This window comes from Centruroides vittatus, unplaced genomic scaffold, assembly GCF_030686945.1.
Source record: "Centruroides vittatus isolate TY-2023 unplaced genomic scaffold, ASM3068694v2 contig_1012, whole genome shotgun sequence".
In the NCBI taxonomy this organism is placed as follows: Eukaryota; Metazoa; Arthropoda; class Arachnida; order Scorpiones; family Buthidae; genus Centruroides; species Centruroides vittatus.
Window position 1 is genome coordinate 845,418 of NW_027120659.1, and position 27,412 is coordinate 872,829.

Here is a 27,412-nt window from a genome sequence, read left to right on the forward strand (position 1 = left end):
ATTTCAGTTCAGTTAATTCATAAACATAAACGAACCTCTAATAACGGCCACCTTTAAACAACGTCCATTTTTTGTATATAATACATTATATAGGCCTACACAGTAGGCCTACATATAGTTTAATTTAGTAGGCCTTTTGCTAATATAGTTTAATTTCGCGTACAACAAGTAAAAATACAGCATTAAAATATCTATATCTGGATTAACTGTCCTGAAGTCAATGAATATTCGTGTTAATATCCATTTAATTTTCGGGTCAAATGGTCTTTGCGTTAGTAAATTACATTCATCCTAAAAACAATGGTCAAATGAAACAATGAATCGAATTTCTTAAAACTATTTAATGAACATTTTGAATGATTTGATTTTAATCCAAGTTGAATAAAGTAAAAATCAACTAGCAGAGATATTTATCCTCGACACTAGAACCCCAGAGATGCATGAGGGACTTTATTCCTTTCCGAAAGACATAAATGCATATCTGGCCTTTTATATGAAACGGTAAATTTGAAACTTCTCTGTTTCTGAGACCCAGAAAATGATCCTGTGGGCACGTTGTATGCGTGTATTTGTAGAACTAATGTATAAAACTGGAAATAAAATTTTATTTATACTATCTCGTTGATAGTCTGGATACAATACAATTATATAAAGAGATAAGCATCTAAAGGACACTGAAAATGACACAATGCAACCTTGTTGACGTTTTAAAGGATAAATGCCAAACGCAAATTCATTAATACAAAAAAATGATGATGTATATCATCGAAAATAGAGGTATTATATATTATGAAACTCAGAAATACATTATTTTTATTATCAAAAATTATGCAATATTCATAGTAAAACACGAAAGAGCATTAAAGTGTAGAACTGTATTTGAGAGCTTGATCATTTTATATTAAAGAAACAGCATTTCCAATGATGCAGGATGCACAGATTGAGCGTATTCTATATTTATATATTTTTCCACACTTCTTTCTTATTATTAATAAGAATGAAAAATTTTATTATTTTTACATGGTTTGCATAAAGTAAGAGATGTTAAGTCATAAATTACATTTGAGGATAGCCATTATTTTCCTCTGGAAAGATGCCATTGAGTAAAAATGAATTAGTGGTATACCAATTGTTAAAACAACAAAAAATTGTTAATGTAATTTTAGCATGGATCCCGATTTTACTGTGGTAAATGAGCTTGTGTGTTCCCAGTACCCTGTCAAGAATTTTGAAAATATGGACGCTGCTCAAAGATTCGGGGAACCAAGGCACGTGCTTCTGTCGTTTTTCGAAGAACATTACTCAATTACCTTAAAAATACTTTAGTTACCTAATCGAAGTCGATACGCCTTATTTATTTTTATTTTAATGTAGTAAAACTGATTGCTTTGGTATCTAAACACCCTATTGGATACGCACGTGGGTGTTTCTGTACTCAGTAAACTGTGAGCAGGATTATTAATGCCGGACATGTTGGCTAAGAGGAGCAACTATATTCTAGCAATCTATGGGCGCGCGTTGCCTGGTGAAGGGAGACTTAATACAGTTAAATAAGCAAACCAATGACAAAGTCCGTTTCAAATAAAATGGACTGTCATTGGCTGGCTTATCCAGTTGTATTAAAGCCGCTTCACCATGCAATGCGCCATTTTATGGTAGAAATCTGTATATTTATTTAAATATAAACTGTTAAATACATAGTTTCGTGTATATTAGAATATATATATTTGAAAAATAATAAAAACTGACAAAATTAAGAAATTTTTAGAATGTAAAAATTTACTTACAGGCTTATGTATACATAATAGTCTTTTTAAATGTATATAATCTATTCAGAAGTTCTTTCGCGTATTATTTAGCTTATGAAATTTTTTAAATATATTATGTGATTGTGTACAAGTTGCCAAAGATTTAATATATTTAAAAAATGTTTTATTTTAAACCTTTAAAAATATTTATTTTATTGTCAATAGATGGCGCCACTCAAATTACAGACTGCATTGTGCCATCTGTTGACGACTTTAAATATATATTTCTAATTCGTGATTTATCTTCCATTTTTTGTGACGGAATTTCAAATGAGCAATTTAATTGCTTTTACATATAATAAATGTGTTTTAATAAATGAAAAGTTTAATAAAAATATTATCCAACCATATGCTATAACAATACAGAGATACTTGTGATACTAGTAAAGCAAACTTACAAGTTTTCCCCTAAATTTAGGAGAAAATCAGCAGGATAGGGGAAATTTAGGGAAAATACTGTTTAGAACGGAATGCAGCACTGTTAAGAAGGAACAAATTCAAGTTATTTTAATGGAGAGAACTTGCAATCAACAAGAAGTCACCAGTATAAACAGGCTGTGTTCAGACTTCCCGCCAATTAACAGTGTGTTTAACAAGTTGCCAAAGAGTTTAACAGTCTGTTAAACTCTTTGGCAACTTCTCAATGACTGGGTTCCCACCATCAAAATAACTTGAATTCATTCCTCCTTACTAAGTGCCATGCTTAACCTGTAAAAGAATAATCAAAGAGCACAACTCCTAAGGTTTTGAAGTTATGGGACACCCGGTGTACTTCAATGTTATTAAACCTGAAAGTCTACCCTGTGTGCAGGTGCTTCCAGGGTAGACTTTCAGGGCCGTCATTAAATAACGTGATTTCTCACCACTTATTATCAGAACGTCAATAGTTTCATATTGTGTACAGTCAGTTTTTGTGCCACATTTAACAAGTTTTTATCGTTGCATTAATTAATTAACCACCTCGTCATGTACGATTTTCTACATACTCGTACATTATCACAACACAATTGTAATTGGTCCCAAATGAAATGACGATTCAGAAATTTATTTATTTATTTATTTTAAAATACAATAAGAAGTGTCACTACACAATTGATTTCCTCCCCAATTCAATAAAAAGAAAAACACTCTTAAAAACAATAATAAAACAAAAAATATACAGTACTTATAACAAACAAATAATAATATAATTTTTTAAAATATAATTATTAAAACAAAAAGAAATTATAAAAATACAAACGAAGAAAAACCTTTATTCAGGTTTCCGACATATTTATATACAAACGAGCAATTATTTGTTACGACATCGTCACAATGCTCTCCACCTCAAATTAGTAGTGACTTGCCCCTGTACATCATACTTTTCCTTTAACAATAGAGTCGTGCGGGTCATCTATTAACTGCATTCGGAGAGAAAGATTTGTATTGAAATAACGTGACTTTCGGTTAACATCGGAAGTTCTTATATAGTTAATCGGGGCCATCTGGTCCTACAGTTTCCACATCTGGTCTTGGATTTCATCCATCTTACTCTGTTTTCGTGATTAAAGAAAGACAAATGGACAGACGACAGTGGGAATTTTTAGGTCTACAATTTTTTCAAACTGTAGTTCAATAACTTACTAAATTTATACTTTACGATATACAAAGTTATATAACTATTCTTACATATATAATTTGTATACATCGAAATATTTTTTAAAGACTAATATTTTTTGGCTTTTTCAGTTACTTAGATCACACAAGTAACTCTTATTGATATATACTTTATTACTGGATTGCAGATATGCATTTCGGGTCTTAAATTCGCCTCTGACTCCATCCCAGGGAGAGACAAGTGTCCCATTTGGCTTCCTCTTTCATGCAAATGATGTTATGAGTTGTTATATTGCAAAACATAAGGGGCCGTCTATAAATTACGAAAGGCGAGTTTGGTCATTCTAGACCCCCACTCACTCCTGTGTAAGAAACCGTAATATTTTCTTTGATCCCCCTTCCCTATCTTACGTAATATTTAGGCATGATTTTATATATTTTAGCAAAAAAAATTTTTTTATAAAACCCTAAAAACCTTAAGTCCAAAATATATAATTATTAATTAGTTAATTAATATGTACTATTATTTATAAAAGACTTTATGTGAACAAATTTAAAAATATAAAAATTTAATGAATTCGAATAAACAATTTATTTTAAGAACATTATTTTTTAATTATTGACAATCTTTTTGTTATTATTATCATTAATCAACGTAATAATATTCATTTTTATATTAATTTTAATTTTCACAAAAGGACGCAAAAAGGTCGGTCCTGTCCCTCTCTACCCGACTGCCCTATTGTGGGCCTGGCCGAACTCATAATGGGCTTGCTAAAATGATTCTCTCCTAGTGTCCATAGGGTGGAAAGAGTTAAAAAAAAAGGTACTCCGTACTTAAAAAATTACAATTTATTTTATTAATATTTTTATATTTATTAAATTGAATATCTTATTCTTGAAATGCCTCGAATCTCATATAAATTGTTATTAGGTATTATTACACTCAAAGTAAGGTACACTCCAAAATACCTTAAGTAATTTATGGACGGCCCCTAAAGGAAAAGAAGTGACAATTGCTTAAAGTAGGTGCGCTTTGCAAGTAGCAAAGAAAAATTCTAGTAAGTTGATAAAAATTATATAGCAATTATTTAACATGACGGAATTTTCATCCTAAAATAAGATTCGTTTTTAGAGTCTTAAACTTAGCTTCACGGGTGGCCTGTCTGCCGGACATAGTACATTCGCATTCCTATAATTCAAAGACCATCACACACCTTCAAAACAAAAACCGAACTAGTGGGAGGATCTATAAGAATGAGGAACAAACAGTCGTCTTTGTGCTGGCTTATAATGCGCACCCAAATCTTAAAGTTCAAATAAGATGAGCATTAAAATATAGAAAATAAATACTAACACGTATTTTACTACAAATTATTTTCATCGTGTGCCAGCTAGGTGATTTTATTACGTTTATCCGAATACTGTACATTTTCTTTTAAGCGAAGTTTTAAGTTTTACCTTTAACAAATAATTTTCCAAATCCGAGATAAACGAATTTGTTAGAAAAAAATTTTCTTTCAAAATGCAATTAGAATATTTGAAATATTACACCTATCGACGTAGAACTTATGGCGTAACACGTGACGCAATTGTTGTAACGTTCCACGATTCGAATTCGTTCCATTGCGTATCTCCGGCGCCATCTTGGAATAGAAAGTTTTTCCGGCAATTGCGAGTTATTTTTCGCTCCATTTCGACATTTTTCGAACAAGTTGAATTACGTAAACCCGAATGACGGAAATTATGTAAATTTTTTGATTTATAAGAGATCAAAATTGAATAATTCTCGATAGAATATTAAATGTAAAAGTCTCTTTTTGATCGAAATTTTAATTGAAAGTATTTAAGGTTGTTTCCATTTAGCATCGATTTAATTTATCAGATTGTAAATAATATTCGCACGGATATTGTCTTATATTCTTTTCAATGCGACAATTATGTCCTCTATTAGAAAATTATTTTAAAGAGTCAATTAGTTAATCAAATCTTGATCTTTTCTATTCTAAATAATTAAATTCTTAAATTATTCTAGGAAGAAGTTTCATTATCAAATGTTTTAATCCATTTTCCAAAGAGACGTGGAATCATTTTAGAAACTTCTTGTGCCCAAAACGTTAACAAGGCGCAAAACAATAGGAACGTAAGGCATTTTAATTTTCATCTTAATTTGTGATAAATTATGCAGTAAATAATGGTATAAAGTTTAGAATCGTTATTGTTGAGTCTATGAGTTTATTATTGTAGAACGAAGCTCGAAAAGTAACGTTATTCGTTCACACATTCAAAATAATGCGAATTACAATTTTAATTAGAAAAAATAATTTATTGGTAAAAACCGGAATTTTACAATTTATGTATTATCTTTCAATGATACAGATTTTGTAAATTAAAAAATAAGTTTAACAAACCACAAAAACAGTTTATTGGAAACTTAAATTCATAAGATTTCCTCCAGTAAAACCTTCTATCCATAGCATATACAAATGGGATGAGAATAAGATTTTCTTCCATGTCTTATAAAATTTTGGTAAAATATTTGGAATAAATTAGTCCTTCAAATTATATTTATTTCATATCAAGATAAATTATAAATATTTCAGAAAAACATTACATTAAAAAGGAAATTTGTTCTAAAATTATCAATGAGAATTTAAAATTTCTATCTATTGATGACAAGATTTATTAAAAAAAAAAAATTAATTTTTAGCTTGTTATTACAATTAGTCAAATAGTTTATATACTTAAACAGTTTCACATATAAAAATATTTAATATTGATAAATTCCAAATCAACCTTCCTTCCTTTATCAAGTCCATACTAAATTTATTACTACTTTTTGAAAAGTCAGCAATAATAATAATAATAATAATTTGATAATTATGTTTCTTTATTATACTGATTTTATACACCTTTCCATTCCTTGTATAATGTCAATTTTAATATATTATATTGAGAAATCTATTATTATTATTTATGTTGGGTTAAGTGAGATATACTCAGTTAACACCGGTGGCTGTGTACTATGCCGGACCAAAGTCAAGGCATAGTAACCAAAACAGAAATTAAAGAAGTGTATCAGTGCGTGTGTCTGTATTCAGGAATTTTCTCACAATATGACATGTATTCAATATAGTGGCCTTCTGTAGTGTGATGTATGTGTTTCTATTCAATTCTAATGTGCCCAGGCTTTTGTGTAGTGTGTGTGGTATGACACCTGTAGAGGAGAGAACAACAGGTACAATAAGCACCCTATCCATCCTCCACAGATGCCTTATTTCCTGGGCGAGTTCTGTGTACTTGCTAATTTTTTCAGTGCATGTGTTTTGTACATTGTGAGTGTTTGGAATGGATATGTCTATAATGTATGTGATTTTATTGTGTTTGTCAATGAGTGTAATGTCTGGTCTGTTGTGGTAAATTGTTTTATCTGTGATTATGGCTCTGTCGTAGTACATTTTGTGCGTGTTGTTTTCCAATACTGTCTGTGGAATGTATTTGTAGTATGGTTTGTGGATGTCTACTAATTTGTGTTTCTTTGCAAGCTCTTGGTGTATTATATTTGCTACTTGATTATGTCTGTGTAAATAATCTGTCTGTGCCAAGAGCTTGCAACCAGAGGTGATGTGTTGTATAGTTTCTGGCATGATGTGACATTTTCTGCATGTGTCATTTGTGAGTGTTGCATCTTTGAGTATGTGTTTTCTGTAGTTTTTAGTATTTATGACCTGATCCTGTATGGCAATCATGAATCCTTCCGTCTCCCCAAAGAGGCATCCCCGAGCTAACCAGCTGTTTGACGCAGTTTTGTCAACAAAATCCTGGGCCAGATCGTAAGGATGCCTGCCATGGAGTGCCTTTCGAGCCCACGATTGCTTAATGGTGTCTATGCTTTTTATATGTTGTGTTGTGTCCATATGATGTGAGTGTAAGTTTAATGGTGTGTTATTTGAGTCTGCTAGAGTTACTGCTTTATGTAATTGTGATGTTTCTTGTTTTTTGTAGAAAAACTCTCGCAGCGACTGTATTTGTTTGTAGTGAAGGTTAACTATGTCAATCAGGCCACGTCCGCCATCTTTACGTGGAAGGGTTAATCTTTCTGTGGCGGATTTAGGATGATGTTGTTTATGCTTAGTAAGTGTTGTTCTTGTTTTCCTTTGGAGTTGCTCAAGATCTGTGTGAGTCCAATGTATAACTCCAAAAGAATATGTGAGTACTGGGATGACATATGTGTTTATTGCTTTAACTGTGTGTTTTGCATTTAAACTTGTGTTCTGAGAATAGCATTTAGCCTACTTTGGTATTCTTTAATTAATCTTTGCTTTATTTGTGTATGTTCTGTTAGTTTGGCCTGTTGGAATCCTAAATACTTGTAGAACTCGCCCTCTTCCATGGATTCAATAATGTCTCCATTTCCAAGTGCAAAATCTTCTTTCTTCAGGATTCCTTTTTCTATGTGAACTGTTTTGCATTTATCTAGGCCAAATTCCATTTGTATGTCCATGGTGTATGAATGTGTGATTTGTAGGAGTTGATGAAGTTGTTTTTGTGTGGATGCATAAAGTTTTATGTCATCCATGTACATGAGATGTGACAGTGTAAACTGTGTTGTTTTTTCGTGTCTGATATTGTAACCATATTGCGTGTTGTTTAACATGTTGGATAATGGGTTCAGGGCTAAGCAGAACCAGAGAGGACTCAAGGAATCTCCTTGAAAAATTCCTCGCCTAATAAAAATTTGGTTTGTTTGTATGGAAGTGTTACTAACCCTGAGATGTAGTGTTGTTCTCCAGTGCTGCATAGTGTTTTGAAAGAATGCAATGAGTGATGGATGTATTTTGTACATGTGTAGAATATGTAGCAGCCAACTGTGTGGAACACTGTCGAATGCTTTTCTGTAGTCTATATATGCCATGTGTATGTTTCTGTGTTGTTTGTGTGCTTGCCGTAGAATGACTGAATCTATGAGTAACTGTTCTTTGCATCCCTTGTGATTTCTACGGCAACCTTTTTGTTGTTCTGTTAGAATGTCGTGTTCTTCAATATGTTTGTATATTTTGTTTGCGATACAGGATGTCAATAATTTGTAGAGTGTTGGAAGACATGTAATTGGTCTGTATTGTGTGGGGTCTGTGGTATTGTTGTTTTTAGGTTTCATGTAGGTGATGCCCTGAGTAAGAAAATTTGGCATGTCTTGTGGATTGACGATGATGTGTGTTAGGTGTTTAGCTAGTTCCTGGTGCAGTGATGTAAACTTTTTGTACCAGAAATTGTGAATGTTGTCTACACCAGGTGTCTTCCAGTTGTGTGTTCTGTTAACAGTGTATTGGAAATCATGTATGTTTATCTCAGCACAGGGCATAGTTGGTATGTTGTGCAAGTTTCTGTTCTCCTCCTCGATCCAGCCTGCATCAGCATTATGCGTGACAGCACTGGACCAAAGAGAAGACCAATATGTTGTGAGTTCTTCTTCTGTTGGTGTGCCACTGTGCTGTGTATCAGTGTTTGCTTTGTTATTAATTTGTCTGTAAAAGAGTTTTTCATTGTTTGTAAATAATTTATTTTGTTGTTTTCGTAGTGTACATGTTTTGTATCGTTTGAGTCTACGTGCTTTGGCAGCAAGTTTTTGTTTTAGTGTATCAATGTATTCTGTAATGTGTGTGTTGTGATGTTCATGTTTTGTGTGTGTTTTTATTTTCTTGAAAATGTTTTTGAGCTGTTTCCTTAATTTGGGTGTTATGTTGCTTTTAGTGTATTGTGTCAGCCTGCCTAATTGCTGTCTAATGTCATTTATTTGTATTTCTATTCTTCTCTGCCAGGCAGGCTTGTGATAGTATTGTGTTTTCTGTGTATTTGTCTGTGACTGTACTTTCAGTCCATGGTGTGTCACTACTGTGACTGCCCCAGCATAAACTAATGTATGAATGTCTGCGAGTGTAGAAATTGAATGAATGTAGTGTGGTAGTAAGTGAGTGTTTACATAATTTAGTGTTTTTCCTACTTCCTTTGACGTGTTGATTTTTGGTATTCGTGGTCGTTGTGTGGGATCTGTGCCTGTATATTTAGTGAGTGTTTCCTGAAATATAAGTGAGAGCGTATTAACTAAATCTATGTCTATGTTATCAGTGATGGACGAGGAAGTGTCTGTAGTATCATTAGTGGTAATTGTTGTATGTGTGTTATTATCAATGCTTGTTGCTGGATTATCCTGACAGGTTACATGATCTTCATTAATGTTAGATGTTTCTGTCTGTTGATGTATTTGATCAGCAACCTGTTGTTTGATAAGTTCAAGTGTTGTTTGTGAGATAAGGTTGTTGTGTATAATTGTTCTTTTTTGATCAACAACCCTTTGTTCGGTGACAGTGAGATGAGGATACTGTTGTGTGAATCTATGGTATAGTTGTTGTCTGTATGCTGTCATGTTTGTTTCGAGTTTTGTGATCGTGTAGTAAGTACGGATGATAAACTCGTTCATTTCTACCGTCCATTTCATCCGTTGGCGTGGTTTTCCAGCCTTTGTGGTCTGTGGATGCATTGCCACAGAAACACCAAGGCTGGGTTGGTTCCTCACATCTGTTGAGGGCATTGCAGTAGCCATGCTTGGGCCGGTGCTGCTTTCGCCACCGGTAACCAAGGGAGACTGTGGCCTATTTTTCGAACGTGAGCCTCTGCCTAACTCACGAACGCGGACCTTGTTAACCCGGGCGACGTCCGAGCCGGTATCACATTTAGATCTGGTTACTACCATGATATGTATCTCCACAGAATGTGGGTGTGTGGTCACTCTTAGCTTCATTTCTCCCCATAGACCTTACTGGCATGGGTGTCCCTACCAGGAGCTTGTGCTCCAGCCTGCATTGCCCTATGGATCAGTAAAATTACTGGGCTCTCCCACCACGACCAGGTGGTGACCACGGGAGAGTTATTATTATTATGTTGGGTTAAGTGAGATATACTCGGTTAACACCGGTGGCTGTGTACTAAGCCGGACCAGAGTCAAGGCATAGTAACCAAAACAGAAATTAAAGAAATGTATCAGTGTGTGTGTCTGTATTCAGGAATTTTCTCACAATATGACATGTATTCAATATAGTGGCCTTCTGTAGTGTGATGTATGTGTTTCTATTCAATTCTAATGTGCCCAGGCTTTTGTGTAGTGTGTGTGGTATGACACCTGTAGAGGAGAGAACAACAGGTACAATAAGCACCCTATCCATCCTCCACAGATGCCTTATTTCCTGGGCGAGTTCTGTGTACTTGCTAATTTTTTCAGTGCATGTGTTTTGTATATTGTGAGTGTTTGGAATGGATATGTCTATAATGTATGTGATTTTATTGTGTTTGTCAATGAGTGTAATGTCTGGTCTGTTGTGGTAAATTGTTTTATCTGTGATTATGGCTCTGCCGTAGTACATTTTGTGCGTGTTGTTTTCCAATACTGTCTGTGGAATGTATTTGTAGTATGGTTCGTGGATGTCTACTAATTTGTGTTTCTTTGCAAGCTCTTGGTGTATTATATTTGCTACTTGATTATGTCTGTGTAAATAATCTGTCTGTGCCAAGAGCTTGCAACCAGAGGTGATGTGTTGTATAGTTTCTGGCATAATGTGACATTTTCTGCATGTGTCATTTGTGAGTGTTGTATCTTTGAGTATGTGTTTTCTGTAGTTTTTAGTATTTATGACCTGATCCTGTATGGCAATCATGAATCCTTCCGTCTCCCCAAAGAGGCATCCCCGAGCTAACCAGCTGTTTGACGCAGTTTTGTCAACAAAATCCTGGGCCAGGTCGTAAGGATGCCTGCCATGGAGTGCCTTTCGAGCCCACGATTGCTTAATGGTGTCTATGCCTTTTATATGTTGTGTTGTGTCCATATGATGTGAGTGTAAGTTTAATGGTGTGTTATTTGAATCTGCTAGAGTTACTGCTTTATGTAATTGTGATGTTTCTTGTTTCTTGTAGAAAAACTCTCGCAGCGACTGTATTTGTTTGTAGTGAAGGTTTATTATTATTATTATTATTATTATTATTATTATACATAATGATTATATGTGATGTATTATAACATTTTGTGTGATTGTATAGTAAATATATTTGAATATTATCTTGTATTATTGTGATGAAAAACAATTTCTTCCCATTTTAAGAACTAATCCATTTTATATACACAAATAAAGCTTTAACCTATCAAGATTTCACTTGACTAAATATTTTTATTTGTGAAATGATGTTTGTACAAAGGCATATCAATTTAAGTTTGCTGTTGATTATGCAATTTACAATTGTAAAAGTCCAAATGAATTTGTTGACTACAAATATATACTGACCACAAATCTAATTTAATACATTTGTGTACCCATTCTAATTATAATGTAGTTTGAAAGAAAAATTGAAGTTAATCGACAAAAATTACTAATTTATTACAGTTCGTACATTTATCAAAATAATTAATAAACAAAACTAATTTTTGTAATATTTCCTTATTGAGTATTATTTTCAATTGAGGCAATTTAACACGATTGCTCATTCTTAAAGCATACGACTTAACAACATGCAATACTCAAATCTGCAGCTTTACACAAATCAAATCACACCACTGCACTTAATTTACTTGCATTAACATCCAGAATGTCAATTATATAAACAGAAGTTCTATCTAAGCTATAATTAACTCTTACTTTTGCTTAATACAATGGTAAATTTTAGAAAATGTAACAATTTTAAATAAACCATTTCTTTTAAAGAAATTGTTTTATTTCTCTTAGCAAATGGTTTAATTTTTATTAATATGTATATAAACTGATGAAAATGAAGCTTAACTAGAATTTTAACTTTTGTTCTTTTACTTTCATATTAAAAATAGCTAGTTTTTTCAACTCTTCTATGTAACTGGAATACATTGATGATTCTGACTTTTTATTTTTTATTGTTTAATAGCTTTAACTGATTGTGAGAAGTTATAGCCGGGAGTTATGTGACATCGTGTAGGCTTCTGACGTACCACTAGAGCAGCTACGTATCACCTATGTATGAAAATTACTTTGTGGATAATCGACTCAATGGTAAGTGGCTGGAAGTGATTACATTTATTTTAAATCATTACTACATTTATTCATATTTTAGAATCTACAATTTTAAATAATGCTTTTTTTAATTGTTCAGGTTATCTGCTCCACAGATAAAAAGTTTTTAATATTTCTACTCTACGATACCTGTAACTGATGATGGGGATGGTCCTTTAGCGAATGTTGATATTGAACTTTGTCACTGCAATCCTTTAACAAACATTTCCATTATGGAAAAAAGCACACATCATTTTCTTCCATAAATGGTCAGTGGTCTTTTGCATTCCTAGGACCATTTTAATTTAAAGTTTTTGTAAAAACTTCCATTCAGAGTTTGATTTAGTCTTGATTTTTATTTTGGACTAATCATCCCTATGTTAATTAAACACAATAAAATTAGATTTAAATTTTCTTTATCATATTTAATGTAATAGAGATCACTGTAAAAACAGACTATTAATTATGAATTATTGTAACATTTATATTTTAGATAAATAAAGAATCATTCTGTTTAAATTTTCATACTATATTTCACTATATCTGTACTTGTAATTTATAATATTTGTAATTTAATGTGATTGTAATTGCTATGACAACAAACTATTTAAATTTATTTTTTATTGCATTTTTTGGAATCCTTCCTTTTTTGTTATTGTTCAATATGGTATAAAAAATATTTTTTGGATTTGTTGTACTTGTTTAAAATGAAACAATATAGTTTTAAAGAAAATTAAAAGTGTATTTGAGAGAACGTGCTTAATTTTTACTGTTAAATATACAGATAACTCCTCATTATAGAAAACACTGATATAATAAAATTTTAGTATAGCAAAATCTTTGAACTTCCAGGTAAGACTTGGCTTGAGAACTGTCAATATAAATTCCAGAGAACCAAAGGTTTATTCACTATACTAAACATTCCAGTATATCAAAACACTGAGATGGGCTAGATGAAAATAATTATGAAATTCCATAGACAACTGCACAAAAGGAGGCATGTCTAGAAGATGCCTTAAATCAAGGCTAGTGTGGTGGGTGGCCTGGATTCTTCATTACCCATATTAGAATATTCTAAAAGTGCCCAGAACAGCAAAAGTAAAAACCTATAAAAGTGGATGGCACCAGTGATAGGAATGTCACTACCATTGGATGACTACTAGGGATGATACTAAGAAGTTACAAGGAGGAAGCAAATAAGTTTTATATTCAATGAATCCTTATACTACTTTAGTATCAAATTGGTAATATACTTTACTACACTGTAGTTATGGTCCATCAGACAGTGAAAGTAATATTGTCAGATAATAAAATATGCCAAAGAGGAAAAAATGCAGCCAATTTTCATTGAAAAGCTGCTTTCCTATAAGAAATTGATTCTCAGTAAAAAAGTTGTTGTTGCAAGATGCTTCAGCTAAGAAATGATTTCACACTACACTACAATACATTCCTTCATCCCTTTTAACCTAAGAATGATGTGATAGAGATGAAGAATGATTGCTTGCTGATATCTGCCGCACATGACAGGTATGGAGAATTTGAGACCCTTAATCATTGCAAAATCAACAAAAACATATTGTGGGCTTTGTTCTATGTGACCATACACTGCAAACTGCCAAGGCTGGATGATGCAAAGCATTTTTAATAAACAGTTGAATGAACTGGATTAAAAGATGAAACATAAGAAGTAAAGAATCCAGCTGTCAGATGACAACTGCTTGATTTGGGTCCATCTGGAAAACATGCAAGTTGAGTGCTTTGTACTGCTGCTCTACAGCTGATCTTGGAATAATCCACACTGTACAGGCTAAATACTGAAGCAGACCTAAGGATCATTTTTTGCAACATTGATAACTATGTCTAGAGAAAGATCAATGTACAGCAAGCTGTTGACAAGACTGCTGCAGCATGAGCACATGTCAAACCATCAACAAGACAGATTGAGTGGCAAAAACATGGCATGATTTCACATAACCTGTCACACACTTACTTGGCTGAAGGAAATGAAGCAGAATCAGAAATTGACATGGTCAGGTAAGAAGTTGTCAAGAGGAATAACAAGTGAATTTTGTCATCAATTATGTTATATACTGTAGATCAAAACAAGAACTGTAATAATATAAAGTCTCTACTACAAACAAGTTGATTATCTATCACACATTTTCTGTAAGGCAAGACAAAATCAGGAGTGGAAATGAGAGATTTGAATAATGTCAAGAAAGAGCAGGCAAGTCGTCCATTGTTTTAATAAGTTGGTCAACACTATGGAAATATGTAAGGAATCTATCATATCAATAGAGAAGTGCAACAAGTGCAAATGGTCAGAAATTTAAAGACGACCCTATACAGACAGACAATGCAAAATTTGGTGAGGGAAAATACCAAAAGATAATACCATTGATCCACTAACAAGTGCTTGCAGTAATCAGGCCTTTCTTGTGAAAAAGGACAATTTCAATAAGTAGATAAACAGATGGTCAGTTAATGATTTGGAATTTGATTTAATTTGAAAAGACTTTAATATACATGCAAATAAAGCTAAAAAGCTAAATTTACAACTGGAAATAAGGCCTAGATAAGTTTCTTGGATATGGTAAGTTATCATAAAACTACCTGCATTTCAGTTTGGAGTTTACTGAAAATCACCTTATACTTTTCTGTCTTGCTATAGTCTTCCAATATAGAACTTTTTTATTAGTTGTCATTCTTCCTATCATATTTCTTTATCACTGGGTAACCCCTGAAAGTACAGTTCAATACAGTATGTAAAACATCTTTATTTGTAACAAGATATTAATTAATAACTTTCTATAAGGTTCTGAGAAAAGTCCAACTTTCCAGATACATCAACTCTGATCCAGTATTAAAAATATTCTCGAAATCATTTATTTTTCAAATAATGCAAATTTCTAAGTTTCTGTCCAATCAGATATTTGTCTATCAAACACACTATCTTCTTATCAGCATTAAGAATCACAGTTTCAGATATAGTCTAGTGGATATATTTAGAACCATTAAAATCTTTATCAGCATCTTTATTGTATAACGGTTGGTTTGTATTGGTGCTATGACACATGATAAGAACTAAATTATTAGAACACAATATGCAGGCACAATAAACTTCAAGTTGGTCATTTTAATCCAAAATTATAATTGCCAAATGTGTTTGAAGCTTGTGTGTGGAAAATTAAAATTATTATTTTCAGAAAGTTTGAACAAAATATAAGTTTAGCTGATTTTTGTATTCAAAATTTCAGGATGTTTCAAGGTTTTATGCATAACATATGAAAGTACTATGATCTTATATTTTACAGTTATATTAAGGAATTTTGTTTTTAAAATGCCAAAACATAAATGAATAAGTATTCTTTTGGCCATCAAGCAAAAGAGAATTATAAATTCCAATGGTTTTTTATATTCTCATTTGGCCAAAAAGCACAAGATTCAGTAAAAACAATTTTTAAACCTCAATCAGAAATATTACTTATTAACATAACATTATTTCCAGGATTATAATGGATAAGATTCAGAAAAATTATCATAAAATAGAAACTGCAGTCTTAAAATGAAGTATATAGTGAAATTTAATAATTGGTATGCAGTATAACTTTCTTTGAGGACAAAAATTACACGCTATGTGTTTAAGTCAACTACTGGTTAATGTCAACACTTACAGACAGTCCCACCAGGTAGCGATGCCAATGTGAGTCTATAATAATATATCATCATATTTGTCAAATACACTAAGTTAATGTTTTCTTTTAAAAAATCTTAATATGTAAATATGTAAATCTTATTACTTTTGATAACTTGAAAGAATCATAAAACAAAATAAAAAAATTGAAATAAGTTAATGACAGTGGCATATTATAACTTCACGAGGCCCAGGTGAATTTGAATTTGTGGGCCCCACATACAGTACAGTGTTGACTTCAGACATTTTTCTTTGGGAGAATTTTTTGAGAAAAATATTTTCTTGTAAAAGATTGATTTGGGGCCACCTGTCAGTGGAGGCCCCAGGCAATTGCCTTTTTTTCCCATAGGATAACATGCCACTGGTTAACAAAAATATTTTTGTATGTTTTTATTGTTAGATATACTATTAGATACTGTGATATAGATATACTATTTTGTGTATAACATTGCTATTGCAAATTTAATTTTATTCATTATATAAGTTTATACAATACATAAGACTTAATTCTATGCATAGAAACTTAAATGATGCATTAATGCAAAATACTCTCATATATTCAAAATTAATTTAATTACAATGAAAATTTTAATTGCCAAGTTACTTTCATGCTACTCTAAATACATATTTATTTAACAATTTATTTTTATTACAATTTCCACATAACCACACACGACACACTAAATATAGCATAATGGCACCAGTAGTTGACTGTTTTGGACTTTGATATTTTTTATTATAATACATAGTAGCACAGAAAGCAAAATTCATACAAAAAAATATATTGTTCTATGCATATCTTGAAAACAATAACATTTTTTATTAGATCTTTGTTTACATTACAAAAAAATTAATTCGGTGACAGAGGCCGTTCACCCAGTCGTCGACCAACGGGTCACGACAGATTACCTTTGTCGAGAGCCCGACAAACCTGGCAACCACGAAAGAATAAGCAAGCTCAATAATAGGCATTTTGTAAAAAATACACACCCAAATCTCAGAGTCCTCGTTATCTCCCAAAGACTCGACATTGCCTCACCACTCACTTGACTATCACAAGGAGCATTTCACAATAATTTTTTCTATCGCCGAAAGCGAGGCAAACCATTATTCTTTCATATCATTAAGAAAGGAATCGTCTTACGACGCTTCCGGGAGGGGAACAGCTCGCCTAAACGCGATCAGACAGACTAATTATGCACAGATTTCGGCTTACACTGTCGACTACCAGAGCGGTCTGCAGCAAAATAGCCACATCTAATACTTTATGAGCATTTTTTGTCTATTGTAACGAAAACGTTGATTTCATATACCATTTTAGGATAATATTCCTAGTTTTTCCAATCATTTAGCATTGCCGGAAGCAAGTTTTAAAGGGTCTAGGTAAATATGTCTAGGAGCAATCCCTTGTAATGTTTCAAAGATGTTTCTAGGATTCATTATTACTCAGACAATTCCCCCGTTTTTATACAGGAGATTTATCTGTCATAATCAGGGAACTATTACTGAGTTATTAAGGAAACAATTTAACATGTGATTTTGGGTATTATTTTGATGTCATATGCATTCATAAAATCATCATTTTTCTAGAAAGTTTACAATATTTTTAGATAATGCTTGTTTAACACCAAAGTTATCTCGGTTGAAATTTTTTTAACCAATTAATTTCTAGCCTTTCTCTCAGCTTAATATTTCAATTTATGAGAAACTGAATGGACATAACTCCTCCAAAAGCTAATTACTGGCATAAATTTACGTCATAACACAAACTTACCACGTTGTTATTTTGACAATTTTCTGTCGAACAACTATAAAGCCCCCACTGGTTGCCAACTCCGACTACAACGATGACAAAAATCTCCGACGATATCACCAAAACCACACCAACTATTATTCCTCTCTTATTATTTCGTTCTAGATTTCCATTCTAAATTTAAAATTTATAAATTTACCGAGTAATAATTCGTATTTAAGATTAAAGTTTTATTCTATAATATTTTATTTATTAGTGTGATATTGCTAATACTATATATTAATTCTCTTTTGAACCGCCCGTTACAAAGAGTGCACGCTTATAATCCATTCAGTTAAAAAGCATTTCAGAACTTATTCTAACTTACATTTTTGGGGAGCGTTTAGGCTTTTCTCGTCTTATGTTTAAACATACTGCGGCAGTTAATTGTATAATTAATGTAGTCGCAAAATTTTAAAATATATACGTATACTTAAATTCAATATTAAAATTTTAATTAATATATTGTTTATATTAAACACGAGAAAACAGTTGAATAACAACGAACACATTCTATACAGAAAATATTACAATTTAGTTAATATTAAACAAAAACATTAATAAAATCGCTAATTCAGTTTTATATCTTTAATTTAATGTACAGTACATAATTAATAAATAACGATGTGCAATATTTTATTGTTATCTTACATTGAATAATATAATATTAACTATATTATTTATCATATATGAATTACTTATATTTTATAATTTATCACTATAAAGAATTACACATTTTTGATAGGCAGCATAATACAATAATGTTGTCAAATCAAAATTACCTTTTTGGCAAAAGGGCCACAAATACAGAAATAACTTCAAACATACAAAAAAAATTTTTACAAACACTGTAACAACACATTTGCGAAAATTTACAATTCTAACCCATACAAAAAAGTGACGAACAAGTAATATTTAATATACCGATAAATAATAGGTTCCACGGACGTGACACTTTCCCGACGTCCCAAGACAGCGACATTTAACATTTTGGAGGGCCGACGCGGCTTTGATGCCCGTCTGGCGGGTCAGAGGTGGGTTCCACGGACGTGACACTTTCCGACGTCCCAAGACAGCGACATTTAACATTTGGAGTAGAAATATTTAATATGTGATCGGACTTTGAATTTTTACAGTATCGCCAAGGTTGTAAACGGCCAGCGACAAGTAAGAGGCGGGTTTACTTCAGACAGGACATTTTACTTTTAACATTTAGAGTTAAAGTATTTCGGACATTTAAATATTAATAAACTGATTAATTAAATTAGTTTTTTGCAAATTTATGATTAATTTTTTATTAGAACCTCATGAACTGTAAATTTCGTTATTTATATTTACATTTATAGAAAGAGTTTTTTGTTCTGAATGTTTGAAGACGATTGACACTATCAAATCGATTATAAGTAACAAATTGTTTATTTGTTCGCGTAAATTCGAATTATAACTATAATTACTATAACGACATTAGTGTTTCGAATTTTTATGTTTATCATTTTCTATTTATAATATTATTAAAGGGTTAATCTAGTGGCGTGCCGTGACATTTGATGATAGAGAAGCTGTTTCTGTAAGAAGCCGACTTCCAGGGGCAATCAGTTAATTGCGCGTCAGTAATGGTCTAGGGTCCATTCGTACATGGGTGGTGGCTGTAGAGACAAAGACGACAAGTAACTGACAAAAATTGCTTATTTTAACATGTACAAGATATACACTATGTACAAAATAGTTTGCTTTAGGACAATCAGCCATTCAGACCGTCCTTAGCGTCGATGTGGTTTTTCGATGGTCGATCGAAGGTGGCCTCCGGGACAGTGGCGTTGACTAGTCTGTAAGGCACGGGGAGACTTCGTCCGTTGGCGTCGGGAGAGACGGTCTAAGTCCGAAGTGGCACGGGTTAGAGGTTGGCACAATAGACGAGAAATTGTTTTTTTTTTTTTGCTCGTTGACACACGGCGTTTTGGTTATTCGGAACGTTAACCGAGTGTCAGGTGTCCTCGATTGTCGGAGATTATATCAATCTCCGTTCTTTCTTTCATCCATTTCAATTGGTCGTTCTCCCTCAATCACGCTTCCCGTGTGGTTGGTCCCTGGTTACTAAACGTAACGAGACTCTTACCTGGAGAGTGAGAAAAGTCAAAATCGAAGACGATTTCGATCTTCCACCGATCATAGGACGACTTCCTTCCGCGATTTATGGTTTCTGCCTGGCAGTTTGATATTAACAATGGGTGTCCGACTACAAACGACTTTTTCCTGTGTTTTTTAAACTAATACATTTATTTTTAAATTAACCGTTTTTTCGCGTCTTTCGTGACGGGTCCGGTACATGACATTTCCATAAAACTTTTAAACAAATACTGGAAATGACAAAAATAAACAATTTATGTATTTTAGTTCTAAAATACAAATAATACAAATTGATATGATACAATGATAGAAAAACTTTTTTAAATTTTTTATAAACTAACTCTATTCGGCGATTTTTTTTGCAAAGTCGTAATTACTTTATCGTAAAAGTCGCTGGTCGTCGACTCCATCAGCGTATTTAAAAGCACTTTTTATATCGAAAGCAACGCTAGCGACGACAATCTTTCTTCTGACCGAGTGTTCTTGGCCAATGTATGAATTCGCTCCGTGGTCGAACAACTGCGCTCAAGAGACCCACCGGTAGATGGTACCGTAAAAATTAATGATATTAAATCATATAATTCTTTTAGTACGTCTTTGTTCGGATCGACATTAATTATAATATGTTTTATGTTTAAGAGTCACTTGTCAATATAGTCCGGACACGAATATAAATATTGCGATTCGCTACGTAATTTAGATAAATCAAAAAATTTCCCATAAAATTTACTTAATTTAAAGAATTAAAACACGCTCGGAAAATTCTTAATAACTTTAATATTATGAAAAACATCTAAAAGTGATAAAAATTGCAAAGATTTTGTCTGAAAATCTGTCAATATAATTATAATTTTCTTTTAATTATACTGTAATTAAATATAACTTTGCAAAAAACGTACATAAAAATAACATTGAATGCTCTACTTTTTAAGTCTTAAACAATTCACTTAGTCAGATAGCTCCCTGCCATTCCGCGCTTCAGGGATGGAATCGTTGGAAGCGTTACACGCTGTGTAGTCCACCGCTAAACCGGCTGAGGTTGGTGCTCTGTAAAGCGCATGCTCCAATGCCCTCTGGCTACTTTATTCCATTCAGTTATTCTCGCTTTGAAAGCTGTCTCGGAAGCGCTTCCATTCCGCCACTGACATTCGAATATACAATAGCAATCTTATCGTTTTTTTCACACGTAATATAGAATTTTTTAATAAGATACGTAATGCAGTTAAAATAAAATATTAATTTTAATTAATTCAAAGTACGTTAAAATATGAAAATTTATATTTTAGAAAATACAAGGGAAGGTCATTGGAAGGTGGATGCGGCGCTTCCACCGCTTCCAATGACGGCACGCCACTGGATTAATCTGTGGATCTATATATTGTATCTATGGATTAATTTCTGTCTACTTTCGATTGCTGCAAGGTCTGTATAAGAAGGTCAGGACACGCGTGACCTACTTCTTGAGCCGCCATTTTGGGGTATTTTGAGTCGCATGTTTTAAGCAAACATGTACGAGCAGTCAGTTTTATACGACATTAATTAAACTAAAATTGCATAAATCCAGTGATTTCCAGTCAAAATTATAATAATAATTTCGGATGATTATGCATCTCCAATTTTATGTAACTTTTCGATCAAATAGTTTAAAAGAAACAATCATCCACATCACTTCCTGTTGTGAATGAAACTAATTAAATAGGTGCTAAAACTGATGCAATTACGTATATAAGCACTTGGTAAAGTAATGCAATAACATAAGTTATCCAAAATTTTATTTTAAAGCATTTACCAATACAATATTAATGCATTAAAAAATAAATACTAGACTAACGTTTAATTAACGAACATTTTTGGCTTTACAAAGGCTTAAACGTCATATTTTCCTAATTATATAAAATTTAATCAAAAAGGATAATATTAAACACAATTTGATGATATTTTTAACAGAGCTTATCTGAGACATAACTTCTTTCTCTGTAAACACACAAATACAAATATAATAAAATACCATGTTCGGAAGTCAGCAGAAGTACGCATAAATGAGTTTTTGCTTCCATACAGTTTTTTTACATTCAAAGTACTGTTCGTATCTCTGGCAAAAATATGTAATCTCACTGACAGGAAAGTTGAGATTAACAGTTCTAACTGAGATTCTTCGAAATGAAGCTGAACAACAAATAATTTAATGTGAGCTCACGTATACAGTACATCTCAAAGACATACCTATAGAAAAATACATAATATACACTACTCTCACATAGTTTATAATGTTCAGTTGGCTGCCACTTATCCCATCTGCAGTTCTGCACCCATTTCGCTTTCCTCTGCTTATCTGCAGGAAATCTAAACAATCGAAGGTCGGTAGACTTACTTTTACAATTAGGTGCCACAGAATAACCCATTGTTTAACGTTCTGAGTACGTATATACGTAATAATAATCGACTCACGCAGGGACCACGTATGGTGATCTCTATCGATATGTCCCAGCATGGCCGCTGCCGCATAGAATTACGGGAACGTGTCCTGACCTTCTTATACAGACCTTGTTGTTAGCAAGTTTATAAATTTTTATGTGGGTTTGCCGACAGGGTACCGACTATGTCAAGAAGGTCGAGTGGTCGCGAAGGGTCGTATGTGGGCGATCGTCACTGAGACAGACTCTACGGTTACAAGAAACCGTTTATTTGACACGAAAGAAGCTTACAAGATTTCCGCGATCTTGGAAGTTCTAGGTCGGCAGCAGTCTCTGGGTCTTCCTCTCCTTTCCGATATAGTCCCATTTTGAAGTAGTGTCCCTGGGTCGCGAATGGCCTGTTCCCTCGACGACTCCGCGACTCCAGGACGATGCGGTCGACTTCCGTTGATGGAAAGATGTCGATCCGAGGTCGGGAGACAGAGACGAAGATGGGCACCAGACACACACACAACAATAGATCCGTCACTTGGAACTTTCGGGAGAAGAAGCCCTCGCGTCCTTGAATTCTCAGGTTTTATCTGTTTTCCTCCGATTCCGCTTTCCGATTGGTCTCTTCTCGTCACCTGATGACAATTCGAAACCTTTCGGGGGCGCGGGAGAGGTCAAAATCGAAGTTTAATTCGATTCCCACTCGGAGATAGACGATCTACGTTTCCCCATTGTTCTATTGTTTAAAAGTTCGCGTCGTTTTCTTTAAGAAAAACTATTTCTACCTTCTATTTTTTTTCCTCTAAAAAAATAATCTTTTTCTAAAAAGAAATGATTTTAACGCAAATTTCAGTGAGGTTCGGACCTATCCAGAGCCTCACATTTACAAATAAATGTAACATAAAATACAGGCACAAAAATGGATGGAAGACAAAGTATTACACTACTGAGTATCAGTATGTCATACATGTTTCTTTTCTGTGTTATTTGTTTACAAACTATCGATATAAATCATTAACAGCAATATTACGTTATTTCAGCTGATTAAAGTACACTTAAACTATCTAAATGGATGAACAAAAGAACAAAAACAATTTGGCCAGTATAAAGAACAAAATTAAATCATTTGTCATGCAGATCAGACCAACAGTTTTCTAAAAGTGATGGTATGAAGTTCGAATGGGATTTCTTGAGAGTAGATATTGTCATATGAAATAATAAACAAAAATGTATCTAAAAATTAATAAACGTCAACTACATTTTAGAATGCAAAAGAATAATAGTCAAATAATATCAAATTTGACAAATTATTCTTTATTCATTCATTGAAATAATGTAAGTGCACTTTTAAAAGGCACTAATTCAATGAATTTTGGATAATATAAGCTGCAAAAGTGAAAAAATAATGTAACAATCTACAAATTTGAGAACACTCATTTGTCTTTAATTTTAAAATATTATCAAAATATGGTTTATTACAAATATTTCTTTAAAATTTTCAAATATATGAATTAGTCAAAAAATAAATAATTACACAAACATGGTGATTAAAATTTGTTTATGGAATATAAAAATACTTTTTCAAGAGAATAGTAGCAAAAGCAGTTTATTTTTTGTTTTTTTTTTTTAAAGGAATAAAAAAATTTCATTTCATATTGATGATGTTATAAATGTATAGTTATAAAATAGTGTATTCAAATTATGAAATGATAATAGTGTGATTCATAATAATTGGATTAAAATTTTTTCTATGACAAAATGAAGACTTTTCACAAACACAAAAACACAAAACAATACTGTTTTTATTCTGATGATTATTATAAAAAAAACCAACAATCAATATAAGATTGCTGTAAAATGAGTATATACCTTTGGCTCTATGATAAAGACAAAAATATCACATATATCAATGTATAATTAGAAAGATTACTTATCTGGAAGCCTTGCTGAATTAAAATTATAAAATTTAAAGCAATATATATTTAATTTGGCAGCTTTCAAATGGAAATAATGCACAAATAATGGAATGCATGAAATTTTGGCATCTACAGGTCAGTATCATACCAAGCTGTAATCTGATGATTTGCATCTTGTTGCTGTTGATGCTGAAGTCCAGGATCTAAACCTTCAAAATCAAGATTGTCGAGATCCATTGGGCCGTAAGCTCCTCCACCAACGGGACAAACATTTCCTATATCAATGCCTTGGATGGAATCAATTGGACCATTAGATTCATATCCTAAATAAATAAAATGAATAAAATTAACGTTTGTCATGTATTAAAATAAAGATCTTTAATTTTGTTTTTCTGACAATTAAACTAATTTATTAATCTATTTCTTTATTTCCAGCAGTGTAGATTATAGAATCAGTTCAATTCTGTCTGTTATGATTGGGCCTAATTTGCAATGGAGTCAGCCTAACAGTGAACAAAGCCTAAAATGTCTGGGCCACAAAATGTATCTAAAATTTCCAAAAATCAATAGTTGTTTTTGAATCAAATTTTTCAAAACACACATACTTTTGCCTCACTCATCTGACTAGCTGCATGAATAGTGGATGAAAATATTCAATTTCATTGAAAAAATGGATTCATACAGGATTTGTAGTGTTCTCACGTTATATTAATTTAGATTAGCAGACATATTTCTAATTATAAATAGTTTCATTATAAAAAACATGACACAGTCTTGCAATGAAACAATGGCAGCTGATAAATAATACACTAACCATTGCAATAGTTTTACGCTGTTTTGTTAAACATAATAAGCAATTTCAAAAACTTTATTTTGTTAATAATCAAATATTTCATAAATATATATACAATAATTTGTACAGAAAGTTAAAACATAACGGCTGTAAATTGTTATTTCATGTGGAGAATAAAATGTATAATCATAAAATTATTAAATAACATTATGGATTAAATATAAAAATTAAAAATTTAACTTCCATTTAAAATATTTATAAAACAAGTTTATCGTCATTCTTTTCCGAGTAGCATTTTGTATGCGCTCATATATGCATGCACAAACATAAGTTTATACAAAAATGTGCGCGTAACAATATTGAAAGTCTTTTGGGCATAAATTCGTGAAGTACACTAATTGCCTTATTAGTCTATGTAAGGCATTTTTTTAAAATTTTGCATCAAAGAAATAAAAGTAAAATTTTTTAAAACTAATTTCAAACAAATTACTATGAAGTTACATATTGCAAAAAATATTAAATGATTACGGTTAAAACTATGATTTATGAAATACTTTATGATCTAATATTAAAATAAATGTAAATTTAATTTTAATATAATAAATAATATAAAAAGAATAAAATGTAATGTAAAACATGCAATTAAAATTTTTTAGTGGAGATCATTACCATCATTTATTTTATACAAAAACTGTTTTACTAAATAATTTAAACGTTTCTTTTTTATATAAAAAACAGCTGATTATTTTCTTATAAAAGCCAGTTTTTAAAAGCACTCTTTATGTCTTCACACTAATTTCAAAGAGGTTTAATAATGAATTTTTAACACACTTTAGCCAATTACATAATATAAATAGGAAATCTGTTTATAAACACCATTCCATGAGTTATGCATATTCAGTCATTGATATAATTTTGATCTTAGTGAGAGAAAATTCATTAAAATTGGTGACAGTTAACACAGAATTACCAAATTCATTTGTGACGTGTCCTACACAAATATCCCATGGACAGCGACATACTCTCAATTTTTGGAGGGCCGACGTGGCTATGATGCCCGTTGGCGGGTCAGAGGTGGGTTCCACGGACGTGACACGAGACAAGAGAAAATTTGGAGTACCGGAGTTCTGTAGTGCGGTCAGGCGGGAGAGTGGAGGTTCAAATTAACTGCATAGTATAAAACACACCATAGAAGGCAAAATTTGGAGTGTAGGAGCGGTGTAGTTGTTTGGTTGGAGGGTGGAGAATGAAACTAACCAATTTATGTTATAATAAATTTTATTTATTATTCAATTTTAAAATGATGTGTATGTTCAATTAACCAATAAAAATATATTCCGTCTCATCTGCTCTTACGATTTGTTGTATAATGTTAGGCCAAATAATTTATATTTTATTATAACCTCACATATATTGAATGAATTTTTTGTAAAGAAATGTATTCAAAAATCAATATGTAAAAAGTATATTTCAAATACTGTATTTATGTTTTGATTAAAATTTATATATTTTTGAAAATATTTTTATCTTTTATTTAAATATATTTTCGGTGATTCGCTATTAACTTGTCTATGTTTTACCATAGCAAGAGGTACAGAAAGGAAGTTTCATCATAAACTTTAGCAAATTTTAACGTTTTTTTAAATAGTTGTGGCTTGCTAATGGAACTTTGCGTTTAATATTTTTGTGTACACACGTTTATTTAAATAAGTATCAATTGTAATATGGCAGAAAAGACTTATAACCTTTAATTGCAGTGTTAAAGATTATATAGAATACATAAGATCTAGAGGAAAAAAGTTACGATTCAAAAAAAATTTTATGCTTTAATTTTATACACATATATGTGAAATCTATATTTTTAAAGTAAATAAAATTAAATATATATATTTTTTTTTTCAATTTTTAAAAATATAATTACCAGTTAAATAACAAAACAGATACAACAGGAACAGATTTTAGATGTTAGTTTAATGTTACAACTTGAAAGTTGCTAGTATAGAAAGTTGTCACTTCCTATACTAGCATCTCATTGATAGGTTCTTGGAAACTGCCGCAACATTAAGTGAAACAACATATAATAAAACCAATTTTATGACAGACAAAATGCTCTTAGCAATTTGTATAACCGAAAACATCGTCTGCCATCATGTGTATCCGCAGAGGGGGCTAACGGAGCATCTGCCCCTCCCTGGAATCGAATAAAAACTTCCTCT

At 32.0% G+C, this 27,412-nt stretch overlaps 1 protein-coding gene and 1 long non-coding RNA gene across 3 annotated transcripts in view; both read left to right on the forward strand.

The window, feature by feature from the left end:
- LOC136986253 (uncharacterized) overlaps positions 1–27,412 on the forward strand; it is a 171,553-nt gene that overhangs the window by 41,673 nt on the left and 102,468 nt on the right. The window lies entirely within an intron of this gene.
- Positions 5,050–12,996, forward strand: LOC136983169 (uncharacterized). Of its 2 annotated transcripts, XR_010881993.1 has the most exons (4): positions 5,050–5,152; positions 5,440–5,547; positions 12,345–12,469; positions 12,570–12,996. It is a non-coding gene; the product is annotated as an uncharacterized lncRNA (long non-coding RNA). The 2 variants fall into 2 exon arrangements; XR_010881999.1 differs by lacking the exon at positions 5,440–5,547.